Below are 12,681 nucleotides of genomic sequence, written 5' to 3'. Positions count from 1 at the left end.
TGCCTGCGAGAGAGAGAGAGAGAGAGAGAGAGAGAGAGAGAGAGAGAGAGCACGCTCCATGTGAAGCCAGAGGCAAAGATTGGAGCGATGCCGCCACAAAGGAGGGAATGTCAAGAGGCACCAGAAGCTGGAGGAGGCAAGGCAGGATTCTCCCCTAGAGCCTCTGCAGCCAACACCTTGGTCTCAGCCCAGGGAGACTGATCTCGGACTTCTGGCCTCCAGAGCTGGGAGAGAATAAATTTCAATGGTTTAAGCCTCCAAATATGTCGAAATTTGTTATGACAATGGCAGGAAACCAAGCGAGTACATGGAAAACACAGGGCAGCACAGAGGGAAGGTCTGAGGTGTGTCTGGCTACAGGTGTTGAGCACCAGCACCTGGAGATGGAGAGAGGCGCTCCTGGAAAAAGGCCCACCCTCAGATGCTCTGGCCTCAATTTATTCCATCTCTGGGCTCTCTCACCTCATTCATTCAGAGCTTCTGCCTGTTTTGGCAATGGCAAGGAGAACTTGTATTTGTGTAGCTCTTCCTGTGGGCCTGCCAAAGGCTCTGCACTCCAGGCCATGCACCAGGCAGGCGGGACCCCTGCTCTTGCAGCGTTCCCAGTCTGGTGGAAGTGCACCAGCCCTGGGCCCGAGCCTTGGCCTCTGTTCTTGCTGTGGCTCACACTTGGATTTGGCAGTGGGGTTGTAGACATGGAGTTCTGACCCTAACCTATTGCTCTACTTGTTTTCAGCTTCTGCTATTTCCTGGTCCCTGCCCCTCTTCCATCAGCTCGTTTCCCTTTCCAGGGTTGGCACTGGGCTCCTGCTGTATGCCTGGCCCGGCCTGGCACTTCCAGATCAGATGATGCTGACCGCTCTATCCAGCCAGTGCCCCATCGTGGACCCATCCACAGTCTGTGAATCTATTTTCTGGCCTGGTCTCCTAACTTCCTCCTTCGCCTCCCCCGTATGTAACTTCACATTGGGTCTTTGGATTAAGTCACTGCTCTGGCTCTCCTGATTTCTGACCCTGAATCAAAAGGTGTTAGTAATTTGTACTTACTGGCCTGCCCCTCTCTACCCGGATCTAGGATGCTGGAGCATCCAGAGCAGGTTAAAGAAGGTCAAAACGAACGGAACAAGATTTCTATCTCGTTGTGATCTTGAGATGAATGCCAACTGCACCAATGGACATTTAAATTGTCATGGTGCCTCCCAAGGAGGGAACACTTGGCTGTTTCTTCCTTATGCATTACAGCTTAGCTCAGGTTAATAGCTCCACTTTGTAGACAGTAAATGATCTCTTTGTTCAAGGCAATCTGTTTATTTTGGTGTGTCTAACACAATGACCAGCACATACAGCTCTCCCCAGCTTTCTCTTCAGTTCATGCTTTACTCTTTCTTCTCTCTCTCGATCTTTTGTAAAAAGATTTATTTAGGGGCGCTTGGGTGGCTCAGTCGGTAAAGTGTCTGCCTTCGGCTCAGGTCATGATCCCGGGGTCCTGGGATCGAGCCCTGCATCAGGCTTCTTACTCAGTGGGAGCCTGCTTCTCCCTCTCTCTCTCTGCCTGCCGCTCCCCCTGCTTGTGCTCTCTCTCTCTCTGACAAAGAAATAAATTAAAAATCTTAAAAAAATATTTATTTATTTGAGAGAGAGAGAGAGAGAGCGCAGGAGGGAGGGGCCAAGGGAGAGAGAGAGAATCCTAAGCAGACTCTTCACACTGAGCAGGAAGCCCAATGCGGGTCTTGATCTCACCACCCTGAGATCACAACCCTGAGATCATGACCTGAGCCACAACCAAGAGTTGGAGGCTTAACCGACTGTGCCACCCAGGCACCCCTCCTTCTTCTCTTTCTTAGCAAAGGGCAAGAAAGGGTGAAGGTGAACATTTGAAGTCTTGAAAAAAAAAGGAGTGTGTGTCTGAAGTTTTTAATAATCAAACGGTACCTCTTTTTAGAACACAGGGTTCTGAATGTGTCTTTCTCTTTATTTTCCTGCAGCCTATGTGGCAAGGGGGTGGGGATGGGGGGGGAGGGGGACGAGAACTGACTTTTACCGGGTGCCTCTAAGTACCAGGCACCTAGATAGGTACTTTGCAGATATTATCTGACCCAAGGCTTACAACAATCTCCAGAGATAGGCACTATGATCTCATTTTATAGAGAAGGGAATTGAGGTGGAAAGCTCATTAACACTTGCCCAAGGTCATACAGTTGGAATTGGGAGCTGGAACTTGAACCCATATACGGATGTATGTGCCCAAACACAAAAGGAGTCATAATAACAAAATGCTTTTTAGAAATCAGCTGGGAACATAACTCAAACTGTAGTCCAAAACACTTGGGGGCCTGTTATCTCTTTGCTGGAAGGAGGGCTGACATGGGTTTCTGAAACCTTGAATTTCTTTCTTAATGGAGGCTTGTAAGTATAAAAGGAACTGTAGTTGTAGCTGGAGGTTGCCGCCTGCAAGTCTGCTTTTTTAGACTGTGTCTTGCATTAATTAACATTCCCAGAGCTCTTTAAGATACAAAGATAAGAGATGTCATAGACATGACGAGTATGACTACAGTACTGCCCTCAAAGCGAGGAAACATTCCAGAGACGTTGCCAGGCTGATGTGTAGGTGGGTCCCGATGGCCTGCATGAGAGGGGAAGGCCCGGTGCTTGGAATCAAACATCTTCTCTTTGGAGAGGCACGAAAATAAAATTCTGCAGGGAGAATTTCAGTGCTTGGGCAGAGGGTTCTGACCCTCCTTAATGTATACATGCTGTTTGGGACGTATTAGTGCTTATCTGTTACGTTCACCTGAGTGGGAAGGAATTTCAGATTCGGTCCAGACATCAGATTAGGTTAGAAGCAGAGAAGAGCCAAGGACCTCATGCCAGGGGCTGGGAGAAGGAAGGCTGCTGTCGGCTGGTCGGACAAAAACGAAGTCAAAGACCGGCTCTGCCCAATCCCGCATTTTGCTTCGGGTTGGTCCTTAGAAGGAGCCAAGGGCCTGGGTATCGGCCCACATTAACGCACCAACTGCACACAAGGATTAGAGCCTCAGAAGTAGTTGGAAACTTCGAGAGAAAGAAAATAAAAGCACAAAGAGTGAGTCAAGGGCAGAAAGGTATTTCAGAAATTGAGGTCAAAATGATTTTCCCGGGGCAGGGGGTGAAGACAGGAACCCAGACAAAGCAACGAGAGACCCACATGTGGTGGGAAGAAGATTTAGAACCATCTAACATGTCTTGATTATCTTTGACAAGACACAGAGAATGCTCTGTGTTGCAGTGTTCGCCATGATAGCTTTACCCTCCTGACAACACCCCTCAGAGATAGTAACTGTTATCCATTTTACCTGGGGAAGCCGAGGTCCAGAGAGGAGAAGTAAAGTGTCCCAGGTCACTCAGCAGGTCGGACCCTGGATCCTGGTGTTCTGTCTCCTTGACTGGTGCTCTTCCCACCAGGCTGCTTCTCCCCACTGCTTCCCACAAAGGTCATTAGCAGGGATGCAAGGAACATGAATGGACACGGCTGGGAAGAACCTAAGATGTGGAGCCGGCACACCTGAGTTTGCACCTTGGCTCCAACACTCACTTGTTGTGTGGATTTAGCAAGCATTTGACCTCTGCCTTATTTTCCCTAGTTATCGAATGGGCTGGGAGCTCCTGCCTCTTAGATTTTTAGTGCCCTATTCACTTCACACTGAAAATAAAATGCAGGTGATGATGAAAACATCATAGGCCCCACACATCGAGTAATTACTATGTGCCAGCCACTGTGTAAGCATGATCCACGTATTAACTGCTTTAACCCTTCCCACAACTCTGTGAGGTGGAGATTACCTTGGTCCCCATTTTGCAGTTGAGGACACCGATGCACACAGAGGTTATGTTGCAGAAGGCCCCTTGGGAGTACATGCAAAAGTTCAGTCAGAAAGGCACAGATAAACCGCTGGGACCGGGGCTAAGGAGATCCGTGGGGACCGGGGAAGTGGAGGCCTTGTGCCTGCTCTGCGCCCTGCTCTGTGTCCCTCGCAGGCTTTGCTCAAGCAGGAGCTCAGTGGGTAATGCCCTCAGGGATCCGTTTCTTCTTCCAGGTGCTCCCTGCCCACGTCATTTCCTCCAGCAGTGACTCTATCTCCCGCCTATTTCCTCCATGCCATCTGTCAGCTGCAGACCTCGTGACTCAGTTTACCTCTCCTGTTCGGCTTTGTCCCCTGCATCAGGTCTTGACTCCATCATCCCTCACAATCCCCCCCCACCCAGGACTCCCAGTTTCCTGTCTTTTGCTCCTCTGGTTTGTCTAGTTCTAGGCCACCTATCACTTCCCTACCCTTGCTTCTCAGAGTCTGATCCTGGGAGGCAGCTTACACTGGCTTCAGCTCCCGAAACGTTTACCTCCAGGAGCACCACCTTCCCACCACCCCCGCCCCTCCCCCACCAGCAGAGGCTCTAGGGAGTCTGCATGCCAGAGTAGAAGAGGGAGGTTGGATGTGATTGACCTTTCAGAGTACTCTGCCTCCAGGCAACTATTACTATAAAGGAGCCCAGAGCTGGCACATGCTGAGGCTGGCCCAGGGAAGCAGAGTCCAAGGGATGCGCACCTACAGCTCCTGGTCACACGCTGCTCCCAGACCCAATAAGGCATGTGGCTTCAAGGTTGCGTTCCAGGGGCAGGGCCATCAGTCCAAGGCCTTGCAAAGTAAACTGAGCCCTCGTTGCTGGCCTTCTCGTTCCAGTGACGCTCTCTCCACTCCACCCCTACCCCTGGCTCAGAATGTGTTTAAGAAGCTACAGGTGGTGGTAGTCAAGTCATTGAACGATGGAGTTAAAAAAAAAAAAAGCCACTTCGGTTACACGGGGCAAACCTGGAAGGGCAGAGATCCAGAAAGCCCACAAGCCACGCCCTTAGGACAGGTGAAAGAGTGACTGGAGCTCGGGACACGGCACCGCGAAACAGCGCGGCGCTTCCGGGCCTCCTCGGAGCGGGGGCACAGACCCCCTGCGCGCAGCCGCGGTGAGTAACGACAGGTGCACTCCTGGGTCCGTCTCAGAAGCTGCCGAGGCCCTGAAGCTTCCCTCCGCCCCCTTTCTGATTCGCCGCTGCCCTGGGAGCCCCGGGGCCTTCCTGGAGGCGGAGCAGCGCGCCTTCCTGGTCCTCCGCGCAGCGGCCGGGCAGGGCAGGCAAGGCTCCGCGTTCTGGGCGGGAGGAGGGAGTGACCTGCCCGATCACACCCACCTCCCCCAAAGCTCCTTTTAGCGCGGGCTGTTCCACTTTCCCTGTAGCTTAGCAACCTGAGCCCCTGACAACTGATTTACTGAAAAACAGCTTGACTTTCTTGGAGCAGGTTTTCTCTTTTCTTTTCTCTTCCTCTCTTCTCCCGTCTCCTCTCTTTTCCTCCCTTCCTTGGTTCTTTTTTTCAAATAACCAAAACCTTGACTATAACGAGGTTATAGTCCTCTCAGGGATGCTGGTTTCACCTTTTTTTTTTTTTTTTTTTGCATGCATGGACTCCTGCACGGACACCAGCTTTCTCCCTGGACTTCCAACTTCACATCTCACCCCAGTCCTTTCTCCACACTGCAGCCAGATTGATCTTTCTAAAGCTCAGTTCTGACAAGCTTCCTCTCTTACTTAAAAGCCTTCGATAGCTCCCAGGAGAAATATTCTCACATGGTGCTCCAGCAGCCAGCCCTGTCTATCTATTTGATGTCACCCCAACACCTCACTGTCACACCCTCTCTGCCCCACCAGATTATAATTCTCTTTCTTGCCTCCATGTCTTTGCATATGCTGTTCCCCCTGCCTGGAAAGCCCTATGTGGGCTTACTTAGCTGTGAGATGTTCTTTAAGATTCAGCTTAAACATGGGCTCCTCTGTGAGCCTTTCCTGACCATCCGCCAGGCAGCACTGACCATCCCTTCCCCTACTTTAATGGCTTGTATATGGACCTGCCCTAAAAATGTCATTTTTTGGGTGGAATTGTCACTAGACTGTGAGCTCCTGGATGGAAGGGAGTAGTTCTCATCATCCAACACGTCCCCCGTGCCTAGCATAGGGCCTGATGTATAGCCAGTTAGCCATACGTGATCAGATGAGGGAGTGAGGAAGGAAGGAGGGAGGGAAAGGTGGAGGGAAGAAAGGAAGGAAAGAAGGAGGGAAGGAAGGAGGGAGGGTAGGATGGAGGGAGGAAGGACTATATGTTAGAAACAAATGACTGAGAATCCAGAAGCACCGTCCAAGGGGGCAGAGAATGAAGATCAGGTTGGCATCTGGCCACTAGGATGAAGAAGCCATTATGTGACTTCTTTTTGATTCCCAGGCTCCAGCCTTGTGGATCAGAGGCAAAGCAAAGTGGGCTTCTGGAGGCCTGGCTCAGGTACATGGTAGGAAAAAATGAAAAGCCAAACCAGCCCGTTTGCTCCTGGATCTATTCCTTGCCTGTCTCTTGCTCTATTCTGAATCACAAGGAGCCTGACCACGGAGGCTTCATGTCAGTGCCTTCTGGCTGGGCTTGGCCACTGGACATGTTGGTGGGAAACTGGAGGCTGAGAGGAGGGGAAGTGACGGTCTCTCTCTCAGCCTCGTGGCATTTCTTGCCGTGACTTTTTGAGTTCCTGCTTCCTGCCGGATAGGCCTGCTACTATTCCAGCTTTGGGTAGGTGATCCTGGCCCCTGGGCTCAGGTAACTCTGCCTCTCCCTCTTTTTGTCCCTCTGGTCCTCGGGGATGATAGTTGCTCCCAGCTGCTGGAGGATGCTTCATCATCCTTTGGCAGATCCTCAGCTCCTCTGTCATTCATGTAACTCCCCGCATTACACCCCTTGTAAATATTCAGAGTGGTTTCTCTTGTTTGGACCCTAATATTCCAGTTTTGTTTAGTGACCACAATAGGGGGTAAGGTCACCGACATTGCGTTGGAGGAGGTGGTGTATTTACTTTTGTCTTTTTCTAGTTGATTATGGGGTTAAGGTTGTATGGTTTTATATGTTTAAAACAGATGGGGAGAGTTGAGTACATTTGTTTGGTCGGCCAGACTGCATTGCTGCTCAGTGTGAGCTCTGAGGGCCCTCTGTGTAAGTTCTGTATAAGTAACAGGCCTTTGGACTTCAGTGGCTCTGCGGGAGCCCTGTCCCCAGCGCCCTGTCCCTGGGGAGAATACGGGGGTGGGGCCTCAGCTCCTGAGTTCCCTTTGGAAAAGTGTCACGAAAGGGGATGTCAGGGAAGCAAGGAGCTGGTGAAGGAACGAGCGGTTTGGAGAAGGCAGGAATGGGCAAGATGGGGAAGAGAGAGTAGAACAGGTGTATTAGTGTTTAGCACAGTGTCTTATGTAATAGGGCTCAACTGATGTTTGTTGAATGAATGAAAGAATAGGGGAAGAGGAAGAACAGGTGGAGAGTGTGTGGGTAGTACTGGCAAACATCTTTGGACCTCTGTCTCCATTCCCGCTGCTGTCACCTTGCTTTAGGGCTTCCAAATAGCTCCCCTATGACAACAGCCTCTCAACTGGTTTCCTGGCCTCCAGTCTTCCTGACCACTGCTTCAGGGGACTTTTCCAAAATCACAATCTCAGTTGCTTGAGCCAAATGCTTTAGTGACTCTTAGGTAGGGATGACATTCTGTTGAATACTTCCAAGCCTCACCTTCTAGTACCTACTTTCAGTCTGGACTCTTCATAACATTCCCCGCTCCTAGAACGTGTGTGTGTGTGTGGGGGGGGGATGGTTTCCCCAATAAGGGATGGTCCTTACCCTCAGTCCTGTTCCCTAAACCTGCTTCCTCGGTTTCTATTTTTGTCCCCCCCCCTTTTTTTAAAGATTTATTTATTCATTTGAGAGAGAGAGAGGGAGAGAGGAGTCCAATGGGGGGCTCAGTCTCGTGACCCATGAGACCAATGACCCAAGCCAAAACCAAGAGTCAGATGCTTAACTGACTGAGCCACCCAGGTGCCCCATTATCTTTGTCCTTTTAAGGCCTGGGATCCAACTGTGATTTGAAACAGGGTTGGAGAAAGGCAAGTTGGGTAACTGAGCTCAGATCTGGCCCTTGACCCCACTGTCTGCTCTTCTTCCTCCTATAAATTCTTTTTGGCTCTTGAAAAGTCTGGAATGGTGGCCCCAAGCCAGCAGCCTGGAGGTCACTCACAGTGGTTCATAGTCTGGGCTCCTGAGAGAGAGTGCATAGGGAGCCAGGCTCTTAGTGCACAAAAGGGCCAAGGCACCCCCACCCCCCCGGCCCTGGGCAGGCTTTGTTCATGTTCAGAGCAGTCTCAGGATGCCTGCTGCCGAGCTGTGTGCCAGAGCAGACGTGAGGTCTGGCTCTGGGCAAGGGAGGAGGAGACCAATGAGCTCCATGAGCTTCCCCGCTCCCAGGTGGGGTAGCTTGTGACTGCACGGGAAGCCACAACGGGACTTGGAGACCCTTTTGCTGGCTTTGCTGGGAGAGCTAGAAGATACCTAATTCAACCATACCGCTCAAATTCAGTCCAGTTAACGTCTTCAAGTGCATGTGGTGTGGCATGGGGGTTTTGCCTTGCACAGACCTGGGTGTGAATCCCTGCTCTCCTACTTACCAGCTATGCAGACAAATTACTTAATCCCTCGTTTTCTTCATCTGTGAAGTAGAATGATAGATACCCACCTTATAGAGGTCTGAGTATTTTACATCTAATAGGACTTCAATAAACTGCTATTTATTAGTTTATTAATTATTTGGGACCTCTTGGGTCTAGACTCTGAGCTTGGCCTCAAGGCCACAAGTGAAGACTCAGGGATAAATAGGATCTTGTCAGGACTTTAGGAAGCCGACGGTATGGAGCAGGGATGGGCAGACTATGGCCTGTGGGTCAATTCTGGCCTAGGGTCTGTTTTTGTAAATAAAGTTTTATTAGAACACAGCCACGTCCATTGAGTTGCATATTGTCTGTGACTGCGTTCATGCTACAAGAGCAGAATCAAGTAGTTGCAACAGAGACCATATGACCCACAAAGTCCAAAATAGTTATTTTTAAAAAATATTTATTTGAGAGAGAGAAAGTGCATGTGCATGAGTGGGGGCAGGGACTGAGGGAAAGGGAGAGAGAGAATCCCAAGCTGACTCAGCACTGAGTCTGGAGCCCGATGCAGGGCTCGATCTCACGACCCTGAGATCAGGACCTGAGCCCATACCAAGAGTCAGTCGCTCAACAGACTGAGCCACCCAGGCACCCCCCAAATTGTTATTATCTGGACCTTTCTAGAAAAAGGTTGCCGACCCTTGGTCTGGAGGACAAGACGGATATATAATCAGGACAAAGCCTGTTGCAGAAAAAGTGTGAATCATCTAAACTGATGGCCCAGATAAAGAAAGAATCCATTCTGACTTGGATAGGCATCAGGATTCTTAAGCCAGGCTTTGAAGGCTGAGAACGAAGTTGATCCTCAGAGCCTTGGAGTGGGGAGGAGAGGGAAAGCATGTCGAGTTGGACCACAGAAATTTTACAGGAAGTTCATGCATAAGAGGATGGAAGAGACTAGAGATTAAATGGCTAGCCCAAAGCCATACAACTTTGGAGTCACAACTTGAACCTGGTTCAGTGCCTTGTAGAGTTTACATTACCGTGTATTTAGATAGCATTTCATAAAATACAAAATGCATTTACACATATTGTCTTATTAATTCTCACCCCATTAAGTGTCGATATTACTAGTTGGATTTTACAGATGAGGGACACTTATAGGGATTAAGAGTCACTCAGCCAAGAAGTGACATTGCTCAGGCTTGAATCCAGGGACCGTGTCTATGACTGTGGCAAGGGCACAAAGCTCATACAGGTTGGAGCTCTGTCACAGGAATATGTCCTGGTTAGCTGGTGTATGATATAAATGACAGACCTAAAAATACAGACGAGGTAACCTTAGTCCTGCAAACGCTGTAGGTTATTCAGAATTCAGTGTCTTTAGTAAAGATCTCTTGTATCCAGGTACAGAGCTAGATGCCGAGAGAGAAACCCAGAGAGGTACGAGACAGGACCGTATTGGCCTCCAGGGGCTGTGGGTTTAGTTGAGGACACACCCTCAAAGTGCCACAATGTTATGAGGCCGTGTATGCCAAGTGACCAATGTGTGGTGCAGACAAGGGCACGGGAGTTAGAGGCTGTATCAGGAAGGCTCCGTAAGGGAGATAGCGAGACGCTATCTGCAGGTACAAGCGCCAATGCCCAGAAGGCTGTTGGGAGAGAGGAACTTGAGTTTTGGAGGTTTGGGGCTCAACAACTTTGAAGAGGTGGCTGGCACTGAGGGAGTGAGTCCATCCTCTGAGGGAGAGGCCATCAGGGAGCGAGGAGGGCTGAGGACCAAAGGGACTAGGGGGCTGGAGGAAGGGGCCCCCAGAGAGAAGTCAGAGTAGTAGGATGTGAAGCAGAGGAGGTGTCTTGGAAGAAAAGCTGGAGGTAGACAAAGCTTCCTTGATTCAGGAGTGGGCCTATTTCCTGTGGCAGTTCTGAGCAAAAAGTCCATATTGAAGGAATGCCCACGCAGGGTCCCTAGTCCATTCACTTTATACGAAATGGTAAACCGAACTGTACAAGGTGAACAGAGGTGGGAGGGGCCCGCTAGGACTTCATAGCAATTTAATTCTATGCGCATGTCAGAGCTGACCAACAACAACATCACCAAGAAAGAATCTCCCCAGTGTCTTCCAGTGGCCCTGACCCCTTGCCTTGTGACAGGGAGCAGATGCGGATCGTGGCGGGGAACACAGACAGTGAGAGACTCTGAGGGAATAACAGCACATGAGCACCTTTAGTGCGTGGGGGTCTGGGGACGGGAGATAGTGAGAGACTGGCCTCAGGGAGCTTCCAAGAGAATGTGGTGAGCAAGGGAGGCCCAACACTACCTGGAGTGGGACAGGTGACACCGGACAGGTATAAAATACCAGGTCGTTTCAGGAGGCAGCATCGGGTGGGAGGTTGTGGGTGGGCCAGGGAAGCCCCTCAGAGGGCAGGAATTCAACAGGTGCAGCCAGGGGAGGGTGTAGGAGGTGGGGGACCAGCGTGAGTAGGGGGTGACGCCAGAAAGGTAAACTGCACTCAAATGGCAAAGGGTCCTGGATGCGGGGCTGAGGAATTCACACCGGAGCTTGGCAGTGGGAAGCAGCCACTGAAGGTTTAGGGCAGGGGACACACTGACAAGAACATGATTCAAACTGGCTTTTAGAGCTCACAATGGAAGTCCTACCTGCCGTGGATTGAGGTAGGGAGCGCCTGGTGCCAGGGAGGCCTTCTAGAAGGTTGTCGCTACAGTCTAGTGATAGCCTGAGCTTAATCATTTTCCTGTAAAGGACCTGGAGCCACCTTGCCACCCTCCTTGTTGTGCTGACCCTCACTTGCTGTGGCAGACAGGGCTCCCGATAAGGTGGCCAGGTTATATAGGTTGGTCGGGCAGCAACTGCGGCAGGGTGCACGTGTCACAGATAAGCAGGATCCTCTCTCGAGCCCTGACCTTACCCAGTCACTTCACCCGGGGAGAGGGGGGGAGATGGGAGGGGGCCTGTGGATCAAAGAGCTGCACCTGGCTTGTCCCTTTCCAGTTAGCTCTGTGCTTCAAAACTGGGGCATTTTATGAGTGCCTGATGGTCAAGGGGGTCACCTTCCTTGCAGGTGACTTGTTTCTTTTTTCTAAAGCCCATGATGTTTATAAGGGGACTTGTTCCTTTCTATTCACCAGTTATTTGTTTACTCTCCTGAGTGAGGAACTACCTGGAAGTCAAGAATTTCGCCTTTTCCACAACCTTGCATACCTTACACCATGCTTTGTACGTAGGAGACATGCAGCATTCTTGCCAATGACAAACCCAACAAACTCTCCTTAACTCCCCCTGGATTCTCCAGTCCTGTCCGCAAGTGCTCAGACAGATCCTCGCCCTGGGTAACTTGTGCTACAGGATCTCAGCAAGAGGAGACAGGATACTCATCAAATAAAAACATCCTCTTGGCATCAGCATTTTCTGAGGGTAGTAGAGGAGTTGTTCTCCCTTATGGGATTTTATAAAGGTATGTAAAGAGTTAATTAAACCTCTGCCCATGGGACCTGGCCATATAAAGGCATTCCACCCAGAAGGAATGTGGGAATGTGCCGGGAAGCAGGTTTCTCTCTAGGCTCTGGGGCCTGGAGTGCTTGAGCCAAGGTTAAGGTCTGGGGCCCTGGGGCCGCAGACACAGGGAGACAACCGGTCCCTGGGGCCACTGAGAGTGATGGAGAGTGCCTGGCTTCCTCTGCCTGGCCTCTGCCTAGAGCAGAAGTGCCCCTGTGAGCCCAAACAGTGACATGGCTCCTGAGTGGGGAGGCCTCAAGTTAGGGGTAATCATTACAGCAGCTGCTGTTGCCGAGTGCCCGCTGTGAGCGGACGTGCTGCCACGAGCTCTTCCTATGTGACCTCACGGCCGCCCCCTCACTCTGGGAGGACAGATGGCCGTGGCATCCACCTGGAAGACTGGCCCTCTTGGCCTGTCACTGGCCCTGGGCCTGCTGCTCATCTTCTGTGTCAGTGTTGTTCTCAGCTGAACCCCTGGGACCAGGCACATAGTAGGTACTCAGGAATGACTAATGTTGGGGGTCTTATCTTTGCTCCAGTTTGAGCCTGTAGGACACAACCCCTCAACTTCTCTGGCCCTGCGAGGACTGGTATCCCTTGGCTTGCCAGGGAGAAATCTTCATCTTTCTTCTC

At 50.8% G+C, this 12,681-nt stretch overlaps 1 long non-coding RNA gene across 1 annotated transcript in view; it reads left to right on the top strand.

Moving 5' to 3' along the window:
• Positions 1-4,621: 4,621 nt before the first annotated feature.
• LOC141373564 (uncharacterized) overlaps positions 4,622-12,681 on the top strand; it is a 67,495-nt gene continuing 59,435 nt past the window's right edge. The window contains exon 1 of the long non-coding RNA XR_012379677.1: positions 4,622-4,993. This is a non-coding gene — a long non-coding RNA (uncharacterized lncRNA). The remainder of the gene's footprint in view (positions 4,994-12,681) is intronic.

Source organism: Callorhinus ursinus, unplaced genomic scaffold, assembly GCF_003265705.2.
Source record: "Callorhinus ursinus isolate GAN/ISIS: 27379988/994484 unplaced genomic scaffold, GSC_fseal_2.0 scaffold10, whole genome shotgun sequence".
NCBI lineage: Eukaryota > Metazoa > Chordata > Mammalia > Carnivora > Otariidae > Callorhinus > Callorhinus ursinus.
The sequence above is the reverse complement of the archived record's forward strand: the minus strand, read 5'-3'. Positions and strand labels throughout refer to the sequence as shown.